The following is a 20758-nucleotide window of genomic DNA, read 5'->3' on the forward strand; positions in this document are numbered from 1 at the left end:
ACGTTTCTGCATTTTCTTCAACATATCAATCAGTCTCCTCAGAGACTGTCAAAAATTGCCATAGCCGACTATATTTCAAGTCGGCAAGGCGGGGTATTGGGTAAAGTTTTCAACCAGCAATAATCACGCCTCGGATAAACCTCATAGGCTATGATACTGCCACTGCACAAGGATAAGCTGGACAAGGTACAGAGGGGGGGCCTCTAAGAGCTACACACCCCTCCGCTGGGGTTTTAACATGCATACTGTAGAATAACTGCAAAGAAATACAGTGATATACAGATGTTATCTGATGATGATTGGTTTAGAAACAGCAGATAAATTCCACTGATATATGGCTGAAATGTTACTTTTACACTTTTGTTGATGCTGGGGAAGAAATGTGATTGAACTGGTAGGTTAGCTGTTGATTACACGTGTGACTGCCATGTTTAGGTCAACATGCTTTGTGACTGTAGTTGGTTGGTGGGACTGATTTTTTCCACACTTGGCCAATAGACTACGGATTGGGCTGGATGAGACTAAAGATACTTTGAAGAGAGGGTTTAAAAGCTAGGTTGCTATCAGACTAACTAGAGAGGTGGCCAGAATACCACTCTTTAAAAGCACACCATCACATCATAGACCTCCTACCCAAAACCCTGCACATATACACATGATTTAATACAAATATTTCATATCAACACAAAATATATGAGTGAGAACTTCTGGAAGAACAAGTGAAAACTACGAATAAGAGTCTGTAACTGTGTTTAAAACAAATAGACAACAACAGAAAAAACTCTACCTGAGACTGAGACAATCCATGTCTGATAACACAAGAATATCTGATGGAGCATCCTCAACATGACAGGCAACCTCATAGATATGTGTGTCTTTGTCAGTTTAGACTTTTCTATTTTTTCTTCAACATATCAATCAGTCTCCTCAGAGACTGTCAAAAATTGCCATAGCCGACTATATTTCAAGTCGTCTAGGCGGGGTATTGGGTAAAGTTTTCAACCAGCAATAATCACGCCTCGGATAAACCTCATAGGCTACGATACTGCCACTGCAAAAGGATGGGGAGTACAAGTTACACGGGGGGGCCTCTGACATCTACACACCCCTCCGCTGGGGTTTTAACGTGCATATGGTAGAATGACTGGAAAGGCTGCCTGTTATATATATAGATGATACTTTAATGTTGATTGCTCAAGAAAAGTCTGGTACATTCTGCTTACTTACTAAAAGAAACAACAGTTAAACGCAGAGTAGAGACTGGTGAGTTTTCTTGACTTGGATAAAAGAAATTAAAAAAAGTCAATTTTGAGGTGAGTGCTTCTGCTCTTTTGTCCTCACACGATTAACTCATGTTAGCAAAAACTGTTTTGTTAATTTTTTGTTCAAAATACAACATCACTTGATGGACTTCCTGTGAGTAGCGCTGTACATATATGCACATCTTAATACATACATTTTGTAACTACATCAAATGTATGAGTAACAGTTACTTGACAAAGGATGAGAGTCTCCAACTGTGTTTAAAATGAACAGACAACAACAGAAAATTCACTACCTGAGACTGAGACAATCTGTATCTGATCACATCAGACAACATCTGCTGGAGTATCCTTAACGTTACAGGCAACCTCACAGTCTCGTTTATCTCTCATAGTTTATACTTTTCTGCATTTTCTTCAACATATCAATCAGTCTCCTCAGAGACTGTCAAAAATTGCCATTGCCGACTATATTTCAAGTCGGCAAGGCGGGGTATTGGGTAAAGTTTTCAACCAGCAATAATCACGCCTCGGATAAACCTCATAGGCTATGATACTGCCACTGCACAAGGATAAGCTGGACAAGGTACAGAGGGGGGGCCTCTAAGAGCTACACACCCCTCCGCTGGGGTTTTAACATGCATACTGTAGAATAACTGCAAAGAAATACAGTGATATACAGATGTTATCTGATGATGATTGGTTTAGAAACAGCAGATAAATTCCACTGATATATGGCTGAAATGTTACCTTTACACTTTTGTTGATGCTGGGGAAGAAATGTGATTGAACTGGTAGGTTAGCTGTTGATTACACATGTGACTGCCATGTTTAGGTCAACATGCTTTGTGACTGTAGTTGGTTGGTGGGACTGATTTTTTCCACACTTGGCCAATAGACTACGGATTGGGCTGGATGAGACTAAAGATACTTTGAAGAGAGGGTTTAAAAGCTAGGTTGCTATCAGACTAACTAGAGAGGTGGCCAGAATACCACTCTTTAAAAGCACACCATCACATCATAGACCTCCTACCCAAAACCCTGCACATATACACATGATTTAATACAAATATTTCATATCAACACAAAATATATGAGTGAGAACTTCTGGAAGAACAAGTGAAAACTTTGAATAAGAGTCTGTAACTGTTTAAAACAAATAGACAACAACAGAAAATACTCTACCTGAGACTGAGACAATCCATGTCTGATAACACAAGAATATCTGATGGAGCATCCTCAACATGACAGGCAACCTCATAGATATGTGTGTCTTTGTCAGTTTAGACTTTTCTATTTTTTCTTCAACATATCAATCAGTCTCCTCAGAGACTGTCAAAAATTGCCATAGCCGACTATATTTCAAGTCGTCAAGGCGGGGTATTGGGTAAAGTTTTCAACCAGCAATAATCACGCCTCGGATAAACCTCATAGGCTACGATACTGCCACTGCAAAAGGATGGGGAGTACAAGTTACACGGGGGGGCCTCTGACATCTACACACCCCTCCGCTGGGGTTTTAACGTGCATATGGTAGAATGACTGCAAAGGCTGCCTGTTATATATATAGATGATACTTTAATGTTGATTGCTCAAGAAAAGTCTGGTACATTCTGCTTACTTACTAAAAGAAACAACAGTTAAACGCAGAGTAGAGACTGGTGAGTTTTCTTGACTTGGATAAAAGAAATTAAAAAAAGTCAATTTTGAGGTGAGTGCTTCTGCTCTTTTGTCCTCACACGATTAACTCATGTTAGCAAAAACTGTTTTGTTAATTTTTTGTTCAAAATACAACATCACTTGATGGACTTCCTGTGAGTAGCGCTGTACATATATGCACATCTTAATACATACATTTTGTAACTACATCAAATGTATGAGTAACAGTTACTTGACAAAGGATGAGAGTCTCCAACTGTGTTTAAAATGAACAGACAACAACAGAAAATTCACTACCTGAGACTGAGACAATCTGTATCTGATCACATTAGACAACATCTGCTGGAGTATCCTTAACATTACAGGCAACCTCACAGTCTCGTTTATCTCTCATAATTTATACTTTTCTATTTTTTCTTCAACATATCAATCAGTCTCCTCAGAGACTGTCAAAAATTGCCATAGCCGACTATATTTCAAGTCGTCAAGGCGGGGTATTGGGTAAAGTTTTCAACCAGCAATAATCACGCCTCGGATAAACCTCATAGGCTACGATACTGCCACTGCACAAGGATAAGCTGGACAAGGTACAGAGGGGGGGCCTCTAAGAGCTACACACCCCTCCGCTGGGGTTTTAACATGCATACTGTAGAATAACTGCAAAGAAATACAGTGATATACAGATGTTATCTGATGATGATTGGTTTAGAAACAGCAGATAAATTCCACTGATATATGGCTGAAATGTTACCTTTACACTTTTGTTGATGCTGGGGAAGAAATGTGATTGAACTGGTAGGTTAGCTGTTGATTACACGTGTGACTGCCATGTTTAGGTCAACATGCTTTGTGACTGTAGTTGGTTGGTGGGACTGATTTTTTCCACACTTGGCCAATAGACTACGGATTGGGCTGGATGAGACTAAAGATACTTTGAAGAGAGGGTTTAAAAGCTAGGTTGCTATCAGACTAACTAGAGAGGTGGCCAGAATACCACTCTTTAAAAGCACACCATCACATCATAGACCTCCTAACCAAAACCCTGCACATATACACATGATTTAATACAAATATTTCATATCAACACAAAATATATGAGTGAGAACTTCTGGAAGAACAAGTGAAAACTACGAATAAGAGTCTGTAACTGTTTAAAACAAATAGACAACAACAGAAAATACTCTACCTGAGACTGAGACAATCCATGTCTGATAACACAAGAATATCTGATGGAGCATCCTCAACATGACAGGCAACCTCATAGATATGTGTGTCTTTGTCAGTTTAGACTTTTCTATTTTTTCTTCAACATATCAATCAGTCTCCTCAGAGACTGTCAAAAATTGCCATAGCCGACTATATTTCAAGTCGTCTAGGCGGGGTATTGGGTAAAGTTTTCAACCAGCAATAATCACGCCTCGGATAAACCTCATAGGCTACGATACTGCCACTGCAAAAGGATGGGGAGTACAAGTTACACGGGGGGGCCTCTGACATCTACACACCCCTCCGCTGGGGTTTTAACGTGCATATGGTAGAATGACTGGAAAGGCTGCCTGTTATATATATAGATGATACTTTAATGTTGATTGCTCAAGAAAAGTCTGGTACATTCTGCTTACTTACTAAAAGAAACAACAGTTAAACGCAGAGTAGAGACTGGTGAGTTTTCTTGACTTGGATAAAAGAAATTAAAAAAAGTCAATTTTGAGGTGAGTGCTTCTGCTCTTTTGTCCTCACACGATTAACTCATGTTAGCAAAAACTGTTTTGTTAATTTTTTGTTCAAAATACAACATCACTTGATGGACTTCCTGTGAGTAGCGCTGTACATATATGCACATCTTAATACATACATTTTGTAACTACATCAAATGTATGAGTAACAGTTACTTGACAAAGGATGAGAGTCTCCAACTGTGTTTAAAATGAACAGACAACAACAGAAAATTCACTACCTGAGACTGAGACAATCTGTATCTGATCACATCAGACAACATCTGCTGGAGTATCCTTAACGTTACAGGCAACCTCACAGTCTCGTTTATCTCTCATAGTTTATACTTTTCTGCATTTTCTTCAACATATCAATCAGTCTCCTCAGAGACTGTCAAAAATTGCCATTGCCGACTATATTTCAAGTCGGCAAGGCGGGGTATTGGGTAAAGTTTTCAACCAGCAATAATCACGCCTCGGATAAACCTCATAGGCTATGATACTGCCACTGCACAAGGATAAGCTGGACAAGGTACAGAGGGGGGGCCTCTAAGAGCTACACACCCCTCCGCTGGGGTTTTAACATGCATACTGTAGAATAACTGCAAAGAAATACAGTGATATACAGATGTTATCTGATGATGATTGGTTTAGAAACAGCAGATAAATTCCACTGATATATGGCTGAAATGTTACCTTTACACTTTTGTTGATGCTGGGGAAGAAATGTGATTGAACTGGTAGGTTAGCTGTTGATTACACATGTGACTGCCATGTTTAGGTCAACATGCTTTGTGACTGTAGTTGGTTGGTGGGACTGATTTTTTCCACACTTGGCCAATAGACTACGGATTGGGCTGGATGAGACTAAAGATACTTTGAAGAGAGGGTTTAAAAGCTAGGTTGCTATCAGACTAACTAGAGAGGTGGCCAGAATACCACTCTTTAAAAGCACACCATCACATCATAGACCTCCTACCCAAAACCCTGCACATATACACATGATTTAATACAAATATTTCATATCAACACAAAATATATGAGTGAGAACTTCTGGAAGAACAAGTGAAAACTTTGAATAAGAGTCTGTAACTGTTTAAAACAAATAGACAACAACAGAAAATACTCTACCTGAGACTGAGACAATCCATGTCTGATAACACAAGAATATCTGATGGAGCATCCTCAACATGACAGGCAACCTCATAGATATGTGTGTCTTTGTCAGTTTAGACTTTTCTATTTTTTCTTCAACATATCAATCAGTCTCCTCAGAGACTGTCAAAAATTGCCATAGCCGACTATATTTCAAGTCGTCAAGGCGGGGTATTGGGTAAAGTTTTCAACCAGCAATAATCACGCCTCGGATAAACCTCATAGGCTACGATACTGCCACTGCAAAAGGATGGGGAGTACAAGTTACACGGGGGGGCCTCTGACATCTACACACCCCTCCGCTGGGGTTTTAACGTGCATATGGTAGAATGACTGCAAAGGCTGCCTGTTATATATATAGATGATACTTTAATGTTGATTGCTCAAGAAAAGTCTGGTACATTCTGCTTACTTACTAAAAGAAACAACAGTTAAACGCAGAGTAGAGACTGGTGAGTTTTCTTGACTTGGATAAAAGAAATTAAAAAAAGTCAATTTTGAGGTGAGTGCTTCTGCTCTTTTGTCCTCACACGATTAACTCATGTTAGCAAAAACTGTTTTGTTAATTTTTTGTTCAAAATACAACATCACTTGATGGACTTCCTGTGAGTAGCGCTGTACATATATGCACATCTTAATACATACATTTTGTAACTACATCAAATGTATGAGTAACAGTTACTTGACAAAGGATGAGAGTCTCCAACTGTGTTTAAAATGAACAGACAACAACAGAAAATTCACTACCTGAGACTGAGACAATCTGTATCTGATCACATTAGACAACATCTGCTGGAGTATCCTTAACATTACAGGCAACCTCACAGTCTCGTTTATCTCTCATAATTTATACTTTTCTATTTTTTCTTCAACATATCAATCAGTCTCCTCAGAGACTGTCAAAAATTGCCATAGCCGACTATATTTCAAGTCGTCAAGGCGGGGTATTGGGTAAAGTTTTCAACCAGCAATAATCACGCCTCGGATAAACCTCATAGGCTACGATACTGCCACTGCACAAGGATAAGCTGGACAAGGTACAGAGGGGGGGCCTCTAAGAGCTACACACCCCTCCGCTGGGGTTTTAACATGCATACTGTAGAATAACTGCAAAGAAATACAGTGATATACAGATGTTATCTGATGATGATTGGTTTAGAAACAGCAGATAAATTCCACTGATATATGGCTGAAATGTTACCTTTACACTTTTGTTGATGCTGGGGAAGAAATGTGATTGAACTGGTAGGTTAGCTGTTGATTACACGTGTGACTGCCATGTTTAGGTCAACATGCTTTGTGACTGTAGTTGGTTGGTGGGACTGATTTTTTCCACACTTGGCCAATAGACTACGGATTGGGCTGGATGAGACTAAAGATACTTTGAAGAGAGGGTTTAAAAGCTAGGTTGCTATCAGACTAACTAGAGAGGTGGCCAGAATACCACTCTTTAAAAGCACACCATCACATCATAGACCTCCTAACCAAAACCCTGCACATATACACATGATTTAATACAAATATTTCATATCAACACAAAATATATGAGTGAGAACTTCTGGAAGAACAAGTGAAAACTACGAATAAGAGTCTGTAACTGTTTAAAACAAATAGACAACAACAGAAAATACTCTACCTGAGACTGAGACAATCCATGTCTGATAACACAAGAATATCTGATGGAGCATCCTCAACATGACAGGCAACCTCATAGATATGTGTGTCTTTGTCAGTTTAGACTTTTCTATTTTTTCTTCAACATATCAATCAGTCTCCTCAGAGACTGTCAAAAATTGCCATAGCCGACTATATTTCAAGTCGTCTAGGCGGGGTATTGGGTAAAGTTTTCAACCAGCAATAATCACGCCTCGGATAAACCTCATAGGCTACGATACTGCCACTGCAAAAGGATGGGGAGTACAAGTTACACGGGGGGGCCTCTGACATCTACACACCCCTCCGCTGGGGTTTTAACGTGCATATGGTAGAATGACTGGAAAGGCTGCCTGTTATATATATAGATGATACTTTAATGTTGATTGCTCAAGAAAAGTCTGGTACATTCTGCTTACTTACTAAAAGAAACAACAGTTAAACGCAGAGTAGAGACTGGTGAGTTTTCTTGACTTGGATAAAAGAAATTAAAAAAAGTCAATTTTGAGGTGAGTGCTTCTGCTCTTTTGTCCTCACACGATTAACTCATGTTAGCAAAAACTGTTTTGTTAATTTTTTGTTCAAAATACAACATCACTTGATGGACTTCCTGTGAGTAGCGCTGTACATATATGCACATCTTAATACATACATTTTGTAACTACATCAAATGTATGAGTAACAGTTACTTGACAAAGGATGAGAGTCTCCAACTGTGTTTAAAATGAACAGACAACAACAGAAAATTCACTACCTGAGACTGAGACAATCTGTATCTGATCACATCAGACAACATCTGCTGGAGTATCCTTAACGTTACAGGCAACCTCACAGTCTCGTTTATCTCTCATAGTTTATACTTTTCTGCATTTTCTTCAACATATCAATCAGTCTCCTCAGAGACTGTCAAAAATTGCCATTGCCGACTATATTTCAAGTCGGCAAGGCGGGGTATTGGGTAAAGTTTTCAACCAGCAATAATCACGCCTCGGATAAACCTCATAGGCTATGATACTGCCACTGCACAAGGATAAGCTGGACAAGGTACAGAGGGGGGGCCTCTAAGAGCTACACACCCCTCCGCTGGGGTTTTAACATGCATACTGTAGAATAACTGCAAAGAAATACAGTGATATACAGATGTTATCTGATGATGATTGGTTTAGAAACAGCAGATAAATTCCACTGATATATGGCTGAAATGTTACCTTTACACTTTTGTTGATGCTGGGGAAGAAATGTGATTGAACTGGTAGGTTAGCTGTTGATTACACATGTGACTGCCATGTTTAGGTCAACATGCTTTGTGACTGTAGTTGGTTGGTGGGACTGATTTTTTCCACACTTGGCCAATAGACTACGGATTGGGCTGGATGAGACTAAAGATACTTTGAAGAGAGGGTTTAAAAGCTAGGTTGCTATCAGACTAACTAGAGAGGTGGCCAGAATACCACTCTTTAAAAGCACACCATCACATCATAGACCTCCTACCCAAAACCCTGCACATATACACATGATTTAATACAAATATTTCATATCAACACAAAATATATGAGTGAGAACTTCTGGAAGAACAAGTGAAAACTTTGAATAAGAGTCTGTAACTGTTTAAAACAAATAGACAACAACAGAAAATACTCTACCTGAGACTGAGACAATCCATGTCTGATAACACAAGAATATCTGATGGAGCATCCTCAACATGACAGGCAACCTCATAGATATGTGTGTCTTTGTCAGTTTAGACTTTTCTATTTTTTCTTCAACATATCAATCAGTCTCCTCAGAGACTGTCAAAAATTGCCATAGCCGACTATATTTCAAGTCGTCAAGGCGGGGTATTGGGTAAAGTTTTCAACCAGCAATAATCACGCCTCGGATAAACCTCATAGGCTACGATACTGCCACTGCAAAAGGATGGGGAGTACAAGTTACACGGGGGGGCCTCTGACATCTACACACCCCTCCGCTGGGGTTTTAACGTGCATATGGTAGAATGACTGCAAAGGCTGCCTGTTATATATATAGATGATACTTTAATGTTGATTGCTCAAGAAAAGTCTGGTACATTCTGCTTACTTACTAAAAGAAACAACAGTTAAACGCAGAGTAGAGACTGGTGAGTTTTCTTGACTTGGATAAAAGAAATTAAAAAAAGTCAATTTTGAGGTGAGTGCTTCTGCTCTTTTGTCCTCACACGATTAACTCATGTTAGCAAAAACTGTTTTGTTAATTTTTTGTTCAAAATACAACATCACTTGATGGACTTCCTGTGAGTAGCGCTGTACATATATGCACATCTTAATACATACATTTTGTAACTACATCAAATGTATGAGTAACAGTTACTTGACAAAGGATGAGAGTCTCCAACTGTGTTTAAAATGAACAGACAACAACAGAAAATTCACTACCTGAGACTGAGACAATCTGTATCTGATCACATTAGACAACATCTGCTGGAGTATCCTTAACATTACAGGCAACCTCACAGTCTCGTTTATCTCTCATAATTTATACTTTTCTATTTTTTCTTCAACATATCAATCAGTCTCCTCAGAGACTGTCAAAAATTGCCATAGCCGACTATATTTCAAGTCGTCAAGGCGGGGTATTGGGTAAAGTTTTCAACCAGCAATAATCACGCCTCGGATAAACCTCATAGGCTACGATACTGCCACTGCACAAGGATAAGCTGGACAAGGTACAGAGGGGGGGCCTCTAAGAGCTACACACCCCTCCGCTGGGGTTTTAACATGCATACTGTAGAATAACTGCAAAGAAATACAGTGATATACAGATGTTATCTGATGATGATTGGTTTAGAAACAGCAGATAAATTCCACTGATATATGGCTGAAATGTTACCTTTACACTTTTGTTGATGCTGGGGAAGAAATGTGATTGAACTGGTAGGTTAGCTGTTGATTACACGTGTGACTGCCATGTTTAGGTCAACATGCTTTGTGACTGTAGTTGGTTGGTGGGACTGATTTTTTCCACACTTGGCCAATAGACTACGGATTGGGCTGGATGAGACTAAAGATACTTTGAAGAGAGGGTTTAAAAGCTAGGTTGCTATCAGACTAACTAGAGAGGTGGCCAGAATACCACTCTTTAAAAGCACACCATCACATCATAGACCTCCTACCCAAAACCCTGCACATATACACATGATTTAATACAAATATTTCATATCAACACAAAATATATGAGTGAGAACTTCTGGAAGAACAAGTGAAAACTACGAATAAGAGTCTGTAACTGTGTTTAAAACAAATAGACAACAACAGAAAAAACTCTACCTGAGACTGAGACAATCAATGTCTGATAACACAAGAATATCTGATGGAGCATCCTCAACATGACAGGCAACCTCATAGATATGTGTGTCTTTGTCAGTTTAGACTTTTCTATTTTTTCTTCAACATATCAATCAGTCTCCTCAGAGACTGTCAAAAATTGCCATAGCCGACTATATTTCAAGTCGTCTAGGCGGGGTATTGGGTAAAGTTTTCAACCAGCAATAATCACGCCTCGGATAAACCTCATAGGCTACGATACTGCCACTGCAAAAGGATGGGGAGTACAAGTTACACGGGGGGGCCTCTGACATCTACACACCCCTCCGCTGGGGTTTTAACGTGCATATGGTAGAATGACTGCAAAGGCTGCCTGTTATATATATAGATGATACTTTAATGTTGATTGCTCAAGAAAAGTCTGGTACATTCTGCTTACTTACTAAAAGAAACAACAGTTAAACGCAGAGTAGAGACTGGTGAGTTTTCTTGACTTGGATAAAAGAAATTAAAAAAAGTCAATTTTGAGGTGAGTGCTTCTGCTCTTTTGTCCTCACACGATTAACTCATGTTAGCAAAAACTGTTTTGTTAATTTTTTGTTCAAAATACAGCATCACTTGATGGACTTCCTGTGAGTAGCGCTGTACATATATGCACATCTTAATACATACATTTTGTAACTACATCAAATGTATGAGTAACAGTTACTTGACAAAGGATGAGAGTCTCCAACTGTGTTTAAAATGAACAGACAACAACAGAAAATTCACTACCTGAGACTGAGACAATCTGTATCTGATCACATCAGACAACATCTGCTGGAGTATCCTTAACGTTACAGGCAACCTCACAGTCCCGTTTATCTCTCATAATTTATACTTTTCTGCATTTTCTTCAACATATCAATCAGTCTCCTCAGAGACTGTCAAAAACGGCCATAGCCGACTATATTTCAAGTCGGCAAGGCGGGGTATTGGGTAAAGTTTTCAACCAGCAATAATCACGCCTCGGATAAACCTCATAGGCTATGATACTGCCACTGCACAAGGATAAGCTGGACAAGGTACAGAGGGGGGGCCTCTAAGAGCTACACACCCCTCTGCTGGGGTTTTAACATGCATACTGTAGAATAACTGCAAAGAAATACAGTGATATACAGATGTTATCTGATGATGATTGGTTTAGAAACAGCAGATAAATTCCACTGATATATGGCTGAAATGTTACCTTTACACTTTTGTTGATGCTGGGGAAGAAATGTGATTGAACTGGTAGGTTAGCTGTTGATTACATGTGTGACTGCCATGTTTAGGTCAACATGCTTTGTGACTGTAGTTGGTTGGTGGGACTGATTTTTTCCACACTTGGCCAATAGACTACGGATTGGGCTGGATGAGACTAAAGATACTTTGAAGAGAGGGTTTAAAAGCTAGGTTGCTATCAGACTAACTAGAGAGGTGGCCAGAATACCACTCTTTAAAAGCACACCATCACATCATAGACCTCCTACCCAAAACCCTGCACATATACACATGATTTAATACAAATATTTCATATCAACACAAAATATATGAGTGAGAACTTCTGGAAGAACAAGTGAAAACTTTGAATAAGAGTCTGTAACTGTGTTTAAAACAAATAGACAACAACAGAAAATACTCTACCTGAGACTGAGACAATCCATGTCTGATAACACAAGAACATCTGATGGAGCATCCTCAACATGACAGGCAACCTCATAGATATGTGTGTCTTTGTCAGTTTAGACTTTTCTATTTTTTCTTCAACATATCAATCAGTCTCCTCAGAGGCTGTCAAAAATTGCCATAGCCGACTATATTTCAAGTCGTCAAGGCGGGGTATTGGGTAAAGTTTTCAACCAGCAATAATCACGCCTCGGATAAACCTCATAGGCTACGATACTGCCACTGCAAAAGGATGGGGAGTACAAGTTACACGGGGGGGCCTCTGACATCTACACACCCCTCCGCTGGGGTTTTAACGTGCATATGGTAGAATGACTGGAAAGGCTGCCTGTTATATATATAGATGATACTTTAATGTTGATTGCTCAAGAAAAGTCTGGTACATTCTGCTTACTTTGGGTTTAATGTTTACTGTCATGCTTTTGTTTCTGTGGGTTAAGAAATACGATGTAACAGTATATAAATACCGTATAAGGACTTCAAAAGAATCCAGTTACGTTCAATTGTTCATTGATTATGATTGGTTAGCTGTTGATTACAGGTGACTTCCATGTTTAGGTCAACATGCCTTGTGACTGTACTTGGGTTGGTGAGACTGATTATTTCCAGATTTGGGCCACAGACTGACTATGGTTTGGGCTGGATGACAATAAAGACACTTTCCAAAGAGGGTTCAGAAAACATGGCATTGTCAGATTTGCTCACCTGAGGTGGCCAGTGGAGCATCTGCTTAATTCAGCACTCTTAATCTTTTGTCAAGAATACAGCATCACTTGATGGACTTCCTGTGAGTAGCGCTGTACATATATGCACATTTTAATACATACATTTTGTAACTACATCAAATGTATGAGTAACAGTTACTTGACAAAGGATGAGAATCTGCAACTGTGTTTAAAATGAACAGACAACAACAGAAAATTCACTACCTGAGACTGAGACAATCTGTATCTGATCACATTAGACAACATCTGCTGGAGTATCCTTAACATTACAGGCAACCTCACAGTCCCGTTTATCTCTCTTAATTTATACGTTTCTGCATTTTCTTCAACATATCAATCAGTCTCCTCAGAGACTGTCAAAAATTGCCATAGCCGACTATATTTCAAGTCGTCAAGGCGGGGTATTGGGTAAAGTTTTCAACCAGCAATAATCACGCCTCGGATAAACCTCATAGGCTATGATACTGCCACTGCACAAGGATAAGCTGGACAAGGTACAGAGGGGGGGCCTCTAAGAGCTACACACCCCTCTGTTGGGGTGCATACTGTAGAATGGCTGTAAACAACAACAGTTATGTATGGATGATAATGGATATTGATTGGTTAAGAAAACTCAGATTAATTCTTCTTCCATACAGTTAAACTGTTACCATAATCCATTGTTTTTGTGGCTTCAGAAATGTGATTTAACTGGCAGGTTAGCTGTTCATTACATGTTTAGGTCAACATGCCTTGTAATTGTAATTGGGTAGGTGGGACTGATTATTTCTGGATTTGGACCGTAGACTGACAATGGTTGTTATTGGACTAGCTCCCCTGAGATGGCCAGAGGAGCATCTGCCTAATTTGATGCTCTCATTTTATTTTATTTTTTTCACCTGTTATAGCCTGAGTCTGTTTAATAAACTGTTCCAAAATACAGTATTACTTCATAGACCTCATCTATAAACCATATACACGTTTTCAGTCAATTAATATTTAATAATCATTTAAAAGCATGAGTGATAATTTTTCAATCAGCAAGTGAAGACGAATTAGAGTCTGCCCATGTGGATAAATATGGTTAGATGGATTAGAGACGTTATAATAGAGATGCACTGTCCTTTTTGAACAGAAATCTGTTGTCACCATCTAGTGGAGAAATATAGACATTACACGTGTCCTCACACGCTTGTTGGCCATTTCCTTATGTGGTGTTGTTAATCCATCCACTAGCAGTATGGCAAAATGCTATTGCCGGCTATTTTATGCAAGGGAGAGGGGGGTGCCTCTAAGATCTGCACACCTCAGCTAAAAATTTTAAAACTATCACAGTAAAATGACTGCAAATGAGAGCAGTTATAGACAGATGTTACTTTAATCACGATTGCTCCAGAAAAGTCAAATAAACTCTACTTACATAGTGTTTAACTGTTATCGTCATACTTTTATTTATGAGGGTTAAGAAATTAAATGTTAAGTCAACATACCTCGTTAATGTAGTTGAGTCGGTGGGACTAATTATTTGCATATTTGGGGCATAGACCGACTATGGTTTGAGCTCGATGAGACTTATGACACTTTCAAGATGATCGCATTTAAAAATGCAGCGTCACCTCATGGAATTCCTATTAGAAACCCCACATATGTAAGCACGTCCTCACCTAAATACTTCATAAGTGCGCAAACTATGTAAGCATGTTCAGACTTATTCAGATTAGTGTCAAGATTTATTTCACAATTTATCAACTATTTATTTATGCTTCCACTGCATAATATTATATTTGCTTTCACATGAATATCAGTCTCCTTAGAGACCGTCAAAAATTGCCATTGCCGACTATATTTCAAGTCGTCAAGGCGGGGTATTGGGTAAAGTTTTCAACTAGCAATAATCGCGCCTCGGATAAACCTCATAGGCTACGATACTGCCACTGCGCAAAGCTAAAGCATAATTCGTGTAGACAGAGGAGTCACTCCGCTACATATGTTCTTTACTTATGGTGTCACATCAAGACAATCAGACGACCTCAGCCATTCAGACGGACTACAATCAAAATAATTTCCTCGCACAACCCGCTGCTTATTTATGTTTTATTTACGTAAGTTACGTTTCAACATTGCATTTACTTCAAACTGTCGCCGTGGCGCAATGCATCATGGGATACGTTGTCCTATACGCTTATTGCAATGTAATGCCAGTCCCGCCCCAGTGTACAGTGTAGCTTCGTTTGAAGGAATAAAAATCTTTAATGTTGCACAGATTGCCAAATTAATTACAGTAACACATTAACCGAGTGTATTCTTAAAATATATAATTTAGAAGAGATGTACGGTCTACGATGGCCCCTTTAATTTTCTAATCGCAAATTTCAGATTGGGAGGGCTGACATACGCTCGAGTAAAACGCGTTTCGATCTTGAAACAGAACTTGTCTTCATGATGCACATTCAATACACCACCAATTCAGACATTTTCTTTCGATGAACAGCGTTTCAAACGACTTCGAAAACAAATTGATTCCCATGCACGTCCCATCCGGTCCCTCGACAAGTCTATATTACTGAGACACCACCAGATGTCAGTATAGGCGAGGATAAAGCTGCACTTCTTTCAATATCAAGGTCTGTTGTTTTGAAATGTGACAAAATAAGTAATATTAACTTACTTCCTGACAAAAAACACATCGTTCTAAAGATGAACGCGGATTGTACATGAATAACCAACGCTAACGTTACTGAACACTTTAATTTGCACGTTCAGTAGCTTACGTAACTTCAACAGTTAGGGTCATTAACCTTAAATCGCACGATTAATTACCGTCCAGATAGGTTCCAATTTATCATAAGGGGCAATTATACGTTAAGGTCGCCTAATTTGAAAGCAGCCAAGTGTGTAACGTCACTAATGCTTCACCGTGCCATGATCGCTGCCCCCTCTCACTGACCAAGCACAAGATTGAACTTTCCTCACCTGCTAGTTTGATGCTGTGGCCTCCTTGAAAAGTCTGTCGAAGAAGTAAAACTTTTCGGAGGAAAAACGTCAAAGTGTTGTGTCCATTGAAAAGGGTAGATTCATCCACACAGGGGGTTCAGGTTGATGAGGAAATTCCATCTGGTCAGTACATGTTAAAAAAAAGATCCGCGGTGATGATGACCCGAATGAAAAATGGCTGGACCGGAAATTGATTTTACTGGCGTTATGTATGTATGTATGTATGTATGTATGTATGTATGTATGTATGTATGTATGTATGTATGTATGTATGTATGTAATAGATTACCTTTCATAATATTGCCTCAAACAAATTCTGTGTTTGCAGAGCGCCATTAATTTAAAGCAGAGACGATTTAAAACTGTCAACTATGGGAGCATGCCCTTGAATATTTAACATTCCCGAGGAAGCTCTGAAGAGGTAAGCTGCACTGTTGTTAGCAGTGGTGACTGTTTGGGGAGTTATTAAGTTCATCTGTTAAAATTTGTCATATTTCTTCTTTTTTACCTTTATCCTTTCTCTCTATCTGCATCTGTATATGTACACATACATATGACACATTCCCTAAGGTTGCAGAGCCATATGTTTCAAGGATGCGAGAAAAAAAAGAGACTATAACACAAATTAAACACCTGGAGTCCTGCTCAGCATTTATCCAGTTTCATTAGAAATGCAATGGAGTGCACAAAAGTGATGCTGAATTTTCACTCTGGAGAGTTAATATAAAAAAAAGTGTACAGGATACAGAATAGAAAATGTTTCTGTACATTATGTACAGATTATAATAGTGCATATAGTGCAGGGGCTGGGATGGGTTGTCCATGATCAATGTCAGCCTGGCTTACAACCTCCTCTTACCCTCCTCCTTGATGGTGTCCAACAGTAAATTCTTGGTCATATTTGATCAGTGGTTTGGATCTAGGAATTTACCCTAAGGTTTTAATGGAAGTCCTATTACGGGATGAAGCGTGAATATTGATGCTGCTACTAGGACCGTTCATTAATTAAAAAATAATGAGGCAGATTTATCCATTTTAAAATCCTCTACAAGCAAGCCATGAGAAGAAAGGTGCCAAAACTGGGGATGTCTCATACAGTGTTTTGATCAGGTCATAAGGCCTTAGTAATGGTATGCACTTTGCGTACTGCATGTTTGACACAAACTGTAATTTCACTGTTTGGATATTAGACGCCCTTTCACTTGTTGTGAGGCTTCAGTGGGATAATGCAGGTGCTTTTGGGTGCTCAGCAGATAAGCACTGGCGTGCCAGGTGTTAAAGCTGCCTGGGCTGACACATTAGACAGGGATTTTCTCCTGCCAGAATGTCAGGCCAATGAGGTTCATAGAGGTAGGCTTGGATCACTGTCAGGGACAGGTAAGTACGCAGATAAGGGGATTACACCATGTTTGCACCAAGTAATCTCAAATGAATCCTGCCAGCCTCTGTTTCATCCTCACCTGGAAAGACCAAATTTCTCTTTTCCCAACCCAAGAAACACATTACATGAACAGAGTTCAATTCCCAAGATGATCCTTTTAACCGGGCTTAAGAAGCATTTGAGGACACGTTGGGTTATGGTCATTTAACAGCTGTGACAGCAATAATCTCCTTTAATTCTCTGAGGCACCTGATTACTTTTTGTATTAGTATTTCCTCCTTTATCACCAGCTCTGCTCTGTGAAGCAATGTGTGGGCTTTTTTTTTTTATAATCACCTGGGCCATGCCATAAATGAGATCTGGTGTGGTAGTCCCTGTCTGCAAGGCTTTGACTTGACCTGTTGAACAAATAGGGCTCTGTGGGAGCAGTTGAAGTCCCTTTGGGCCATGGCTCTTCCCACTGGTGGGCAAAGAGATGAAAATAGAGGGTAACAGATGGCTTAGCTGTTTCCGCCATTCAGTACAGGCTGCTGGGCAGCCCACATAATACCATGCCATCCAAAAGGGGCTCAGTGGGCAGTCCACAGTCTTCAACATGCTGAGAGCTATATTCCCCCTCAAACATCAATCACAGGGCTCAAAAAAGAAAGAAAAAAATCAATGTCATACTTGGGTCACAATCTAACCTATATTACACCATGTGGAGCAGCTCATAGTAGGTTCAGTAAGACTGTTTTGGTTTGGGGAAATGTAAGCTTGTCAGTAAAGTCTCAGACTGTGTATGTGCCAGGCAGGCTGATCCAGCTTAGACCACACAGTGCAGCTTTTTCTGTATAATCACACTTTTACAGACCTTGTCAAGGACACACAACCTCTTTGAATTACTGATGTTATTGACTCAATAGGGAATAGATATGTGCACACTTTGTGTAAAAGTGCGTGCATGCATGCAGGTGTGTGTGTGCACTCATTTACCTACACATGAGTGTATTTGGGTGCACACATGCCATTGTGTAACCTGGGCAACATCACATCAGCCTGGTTAAGGACATTTATTGATGCTGAGAGTCCCTCTGTTCCCTCTTAGAGTGGGGCCACCTGGACAATAGAGGATGAGCTGGGCAAACTGTGATTAGATTGTGTTATGAGCAGAGAGAGGAAAACAATGACATTTTTCTTGTGTAAAGTGACAGCTCAGCCAGTGCAAGGGGACATCTGATAAGAGAAGACAAATGTCGCTCATGGTGCCTTTTAGTTTCTTCCTTTACTTCAAGGTCAAAGACACAGTGTTATATTAGTATTTTAGTTTCACTCCTCAGTGCCACACAGCAATATGAATTTAAAATATACAGTATAGATATTGTAGATATTTGTAATATATGCTGGACCAGCATCTTTAAATATCAGTCCTCTAATTCAAATATTGTTTCTTTCGTTCTCTGACACACACATGCAGACACATACACATGCTTGCAGACTGTTCACACCAACCCACGCACTGCTGCCACCCTGCTATTCCCAGCTTGTGGTTATTCCCAGACTGAGTCATAATGGCACCATAAGCCTGTCTGTCCGTTTCATGCCAAACCTGATGTCTCCTTGTCGCACATGCCTTTACGAAGAATCTGAGCCCTGCGTACAATAGCCATAGCTCAGTCGCTCACACGTCCCTTCCTCTCTCTGTAATTACTTATAAGTCATATTGACAGCTGCAGGCGCACTTTGCTAGGTCAGAGAGCCATTCAAATCAAAGTCTAACTTACACTTTAAGTAATCCTCTGCCTCCCTTGAGTCTTTCTTCACACCTTTATCATTCACCACCATGACAGCTTCCTGTGTCTGTGAACTGCTCCATCTGTTATCTCTGCTTCTTTAGATTTGCCACTACAGTGTAGCTGGCAACGTTCATCTGGTGTTACAGAAAATAACAAGACTGATTGACACTAACAATACAGTTGTAATGACAAGGGCACAACCTAGGGCACAGTTGTGACAATACGTAGGATAATATAAAAATTTCCTTCCTTTTTTTATTGAACAAATAATTAGATGCATTGAACATGAGACTTACATGACATTAACACTCCCAGTGTTGACTTTGCTCCCATGTAGTGGATGTACAGATGGTACTGTTCCAACTGCTGTAGATTATTTATCAAAACATAATTCCCAAGGTATTTGAACATGTATAATATATGATATTTTGCAATAGCATTAGGGATGACTTGTGGATGCTCAGATATGCTTCAGGGCATTGTCCTAATTAACCTGCTAATGATGCATTCGCTTGATAACTTTTTACCTATTTTGCATACAATTCCTTATTATATACTAACCAAAAACTGCATGTGTGAAAATGCAAACTCTTAACCTTAATCACAAAAACACAATCTAGAAAAATGTTTTGCCTCAATTCCTATTGTACACCATGTAAAACAAGTATTGTACAGTACCTGTCACTACGCTACGATGAAAAAATATATCACCTAAATCCAATGTGCACATGCTGGAACAGGGTCAAACAGCAAGAGCTGCACAAAGTGGATGCTTTAATACAATATAATATATAAGCATCACTGCAATAAAAACCAGTCTTAATATCTATAAATCAGTGAGATGTTATGTTGCCTATTTGTTAATTGTAGTTTTCTTGTATTGCATTGGACTGTCTTTCATGTGTTTGTGTTATTTCGTGCATTTATTGTTCACACACTGTACACACAGTAAAGATGGATATAAAAAAGTCGAACTATCATTTAATCCTGTTGCAGCACTTTCTGTTAAGTACCCCTCTTTGGCATTTAGGTATTGAATAAATGGCATTTAATACACTATAATGTAGATGTGAGGAAAGGTAAGTGTTTATTAGAGCATTTGTCAACAACTACAACTCCTCCTGTGGGCACGCACGAGTGGAGGCTGGTGTTTAAACTGATAATTAATGACAATACAGTAAAACACATTTGTAATAATATGTATAATATGTCTTCATAGGCAATAGGCAATCGAGTATTTACAGAATGCTTTTTAATGCTGAATAGGGATAATAGTTGCCTGTATTTGTTAATTATGGTTGTTAGTTGATGAAACATTACAAGCTGCCACCAACAGAGGGCAGTCTATCCACATTGCAAGCAGACTCTGAACTATGAACCTTGAGTCTGATATGACCACTACATCATTGTGGACAACTGAAATGCTGTGTCATAAATTAGGTTGTATAATG

The 20758-nt window shown here is 39.3% G+C and overlaps 18 non-coding genes across 18 annotated transcripts; all 18 read right to left on the minus strand.

Moving 5' to 3' along the window:
• Positions 1 to 33: 33 nt before the first annotated feature.
• Positions 34 to 174, minus strand: LOC139338255 (U4 spliceosomal RNA). The gene has a single exon (XR_011602579.1). It is a non-coding gene; the product is annotated as a U4 spliceosomal RNA (small nuclear RNA).
• A 748-nt stretch (positions 175 to 922) lies between these two features.
• Positions 923 to 1063, minus strand: LOC139338269 (U4 spliceosomal RNA). Its single transcript, XR_011602592.1, has one exon. It is a non-coding gene; the product is annotated as a U4 spliceosomal RNA (small nuclear RNA).
• A 632-nt stretch (positions 1064 to 1695) lies between these two features.
• On the minus strand, positions 1696 to 1836 carry LOC139338283 (U4 spliceosomal RNA). Its single transcript, XR_011602606.1, has one exon. It is a non-coding gene; the product is annotated as a U4 spliceosomal RNA (small nuclear RNA).
• A 746-nt stretch (positions 1837 to 2582) lies between these two features.
• Positions 2583 to 2723, minus strand: LOC139338277 (U4 spliceosomal RNA). Its single transcript, XR_011602600.1, has one exon. It is a non-coding gene; the product is annotated as a U4 spliceosomal RNA (small nuclear RNA).
• A 632-nt stretch (positions 2724 to 3355) lies between these two features.
• LOC139338264 (U4 spliceosomal RNA) lies at positions 3356 to 3496 on the minus strand. Its single transcript, XR_011602587.1, has one exon. It is a non-coding gene; the product is annotated as a U4 spliceosomal RNA (small nuclear RNA).
• Positions 3497 to 4242: 746 nt separating this feature from the next.
• LOC139338270 (U4 spliceosomal RNA) lies at positions 4243 to 4383 on the minus strand. Its single transcript, XR_011602593.1, has one exon. It is a non-coding gene; the product is annotated as a U4 spliceosomal RNA (small nuclear RNA).
• Positions 4384 to 5015: 632 nt separating this feature from the next.
• On the minus strand, positions 5016 to 5156 carry LOC139338294 (U4 spliceosomal RNA). Its single transcript, XR_011602617.1, has one exon. It is a non-coding gene; the product is annotated as a U4 spliceosomal RNA (small nuclear RNA).
• A 746-nt stretch (positions 5157 to 5902) lies between these two features.
• LOC139338278 (U4 spliceosomal RNA) lies at positions 5903 to 6043 on the minus strand. The gene has a single exon (XR_011602601.1). It is a non-coding gene; the product is annotated as a U4 spliceosomal RNA (small nuclear RNA).
• A 632-nt stretch (positions 6044 to 6675) lies between these two features.
• On the minus strand, positions 6676 to 6816 carry LOC139338265 (U4 spliceosomal RNA). Its single transcript, XR_011602588.1, has one exon. It is a non-coding gene; the product is annotated as a U4 spliceosomal RNA (small nuclear RNA).
• A 746-nt stretch (positions 6817 to 7562) lies between these two features.
• On the minus strand, positions 7563 to 7703 carry LOC139338271 (U4 spliceosomal RNA). The gene has a single exon (XR_011602594.1). It is a non-coding gene; the product is annotated as a U4 spliceosomal RNA (small nuclear RNA).
• A 632-nt stretch (positions 7704 to 8335) lies between these two features.
• LOC139338243 (U4 spliceosomal RNA) lies at positions 8336 to 8476 on the minus strand. The gene has a single exon (XR_011602568.1). It is a non-coding gene; the product is annotated as a U4 spliceosomal RNA (small nuclear RNA).
• A 746-nt stretch (positions 8477 to 9222) lies between these two features.
• LOC139338279 (U4 spliceosomal RNA) lies at positions 9223 to 9363 on the minus strand. The gene has a single exon (XR_011602602.1). It is a non-coding gene; the product is annotated as a U4 spliceosomal RNA (small nuclear RNA).
• Positions 9364 to 9995: 632 nt separating this feature from the next.
• LOC139338266 (U4 spliceosomal RNA) lies at positions 9996 to 10136 on the minus strand. Its single transcript, XR_011602589.1, has one exon. It is a non-coding gene; the product is annotated as a U4 spliceosomal RNA (small nuclear RNA).
• A 748-nt stretch (positions 10137 to 10884) lies between these two features.
• On the minus strand, positions 10885 to 11025 carry LOC139338273 (U4 spliceosomal RNA). Its single transcript, XR_011602596.1, has one exon. It is a non-coding gene; the product is annotated as a U4 spliceosomal RNA (small nuclear RNA).
• A 632-nt stretch (positions 11026 to 11657) lies between these two features.
• LOC139338281 (U4 spliceosomal RNA) lies at positions 11658 to 11798 on the minus strand. Its single transcript, XR_011602604.1, has one exon. It is a non-coding gene; the product is annotated as a U4 spliceosomal RNA (small nuclear RNA).
• Positions 11799 to 12546: 748 nt separating this feature from the next.
• Positions 12547 to 12687, minus strand: LOC139338287 (U4 spliceosomal RNA). Its single transcript, XR_011602610.1, has one exon. It is a non-coding gene; the product is annotated as a U4 spliceosomal RNA (small nuclear RNA).
• Positions 12688 to 13519: 832 nt separating this feature from the next.
• Positions 13520 to 13660, minus strand: LOC139338262 (U4 spliceosomal RNA). The gene has a single exon (XR_011602585.1). It is a non-coding gene; the product is annotated as a U4 spliceosomal RNA (small nuclear RNA).
• Positions 13661 to 14962: 1302 nt separating this feature from the next.
• On the minus strand, positions 14963 to 15103 carry LOC139338252 (U4 spliceosomal RNA). The gene has a single exon (XR_011602576.1). It is a non-coding gene; the product is annotated as a U4 spliceosomal RNA (small nuclear RNA).
• Between the last annotated feature and the right edge of the window lie 5655 nt (positions 15104 to 20758).

The sequence above is a fragment of the Chaetodon trifascialis genome, chromosome 10 (assembly GCF_039877785.1).
Source record: "Chaetodon trifascialis isolate fChaTrf1 chromosome 10, fChaTrf1.hap1, whole genome shotgun sequence".
In the NCBI taxonomy this organism is placed as follows: domain Eukaryota; kingdom Metazoa; phylum Chordata; class Actinopteri; order Chaetodontiformes; family Chaetodontidae; genus Chaetodon; species Chaetodon trifascialis.